Raw genomic sequence first — 2307 nt, forward strand, 5'->3', positions numbered from 1 at the left:
ACAAGGAGAGAGCATGGGAGCTCTCTGTCTTTTCCACATTCCTTGCCCTATGCATCTCATCTATATGTCTTTTCCTGAGTTATATATTTTTATACTAAATGAGTAATCTAATAAGTGAAATGTTTCCTTGAGTTCTGTGAACTGCTCTTGAAAATTAATCAAACCTGAGAGGATAGTCATTGGAACCTGTGATCTGTAGCTGTTATGTCAGAAGCCCAGGTGTCATCTGAAGTGGGGGAATGGGGCATGCACAGTTTTGTAGGACTAGGACTGAACCTTTAACCTGTAGGACCTGATGTTATGTCCAGGTAATTCATGTCAGAATTGAGTTCAATTGTAGGATACCCAAGAGGTGTTGGAGGATTGTTTGGTCATGTATGGAAAAAAAGCCCACATACTGAAATTGGATGCAGAATCATAAATAGCATATCATCAAGATATTCATTTTCCCTCAAAAATACAAATACAACATAAAAATACATAAAATGTACAAATTAACATAAAGCACATATACATACCTCTTATTAGAAAAATAAATGATGAATAAATATAGTAATTGTCACAATATCTTTATTAATGCAAGTTATACTATTATTTTAGATTTAAACATTAATTATAAAACATGCATACTTATAAATTAGACTGCCTTAATTAATAAAATCAACAAGTATTATTAGTTAATTTTCTCTTTCATCAAATGTGATCCACAACAATTAATTATGAAATCTCATATATACTTAAACTCAGTGATCCAGGCTATTTTAAGTTCCATTAGACTTAAGCAGATACTTAATAGAGGCAGATTTGAAACAGGTACAATGAATACTAATAAAAGTCCAACTAATTTCTGTGGTGGGTTAAATCTATCCACAAATCCTTTGATACTTTTGTCACTGGGATGTGGGGTTTATGTCCTTCCTTTCCTCTTGATTATGGACCTATTTAGTGAGTCATTCATAATTAAGAGAATGCAACAGAACTTATGCCATGTAATTTCCAAGACTGAGTTGGAAAGACCATGTAGCTTTTGTTTGGTTCTCTTGGGATAGCCATTCAGAGGAGAAGGCTTGCCATGTAAGAAGTCTAGTTATTCTGAGACTGCCACGCTGAGGGTCCATTTGTGGATGCTGTGGTTGGCAATCCATTCCTAGCCAAAAGCCAGCATCAACGGACAGTCCTGAGTTGATTAACCCAGTTGAGTCTTCAGATTACTACAGCCCCAGCCAAAACCTGACTACAGCTGCATAAAAGACTACCAATGTGAACTGCCTAGCTGAGCCTTTATAAAATGTGAGCAATTTTTTTTAGCTGCTAAATTTAGGGATAATTTTTTATGCTGCAATAGTAACCAGAACAATATTCTTTTTTTTTTTTTTCAGTTTATTTATTTTGAGATTGAGAAAGTGAGAGACAGAGAGCATGCTTGTGAGATCAGAGAGAGAGTGAGAGTGAGAGAATCCCAAGGGGGCTCAGCACTGTAAATGTATTTACGAAGTTATGAGTAAGCACTCTTGCTAAATTGTTAATGATGGGCCCATTTCCCTACATTTAGTGTCATATAGAACTTCTTATGAAAGTTTTATCAAACACACTATCCAGTGAGTCTAAAAAAAAGCCCACATTTTTGAGGACAGTCTGTAATAAACTTGAAAGGGGATGAGACTTGTAGCAGCCAGACCTGTATTCAAATTCTTGTTCTTGCTACATACCAGGCATACGATCTTGGGTAAGTTACCTAATTTCTTTGAGACTCCTCTTCCACAATTGTAAAATGCGGAAAATAATACATAAATTGTAGTCTTGTTGTAAAGATTAAATATGAAACCTGGTAATTCCTCTACAAACGTTGGTTCCCTTTCTCCATTAAAGAGTTACAGAAATGTGTTTCCAGGGATTAGAATGAAAAGTTAGAAAACAAAAGAAGTGCAGGCCTTTATTAACAATAGATACAAGCCTGGAAATCCTCCTTGCTATTAGAGAAAACTTGATTATAAAGTAGTTTGCCAAGAACGATATTGTCCTTTTGACCTGAAAGATTTTGCTGTTGAGTAGCAGCTTTGGGACAATTTCTCCGAGAGAGTAGTATACTCTGGACAATCACATCTAAAAACTGATTCAAGTTTAATCAGAAGGATGATTGAATGTTCATCCTGGTTTAACTGTTGGTTATGCCTTTGCCTCCAGTCTTAGCATCTGCGAATCCATCTCACACCGGGCACCAGATTAACCTTCCCAGGATACAATTTACAGGCACTCACTCCCAAATGTAAAACGTTTAGAAATCTTCCATCGCATTCAATATCAAAT

The sequence above is a fragment of the Hyaena hyaena genome, unplaced genomic scaffold (assembly GCF_003009895.1).
Source record: "Hyaena hyaena isolate Hyena2069 unplaced genomic scaffold, ASM300989v1 scaffold_159, whole genome shotgun sequence".
Classification (NCBI taxonomy): Eukaryota; Metazoa; Chordata; class Mammalia; order Carnivora; family Hyaenidae; genus Hyaena; species Hyaena hyaena.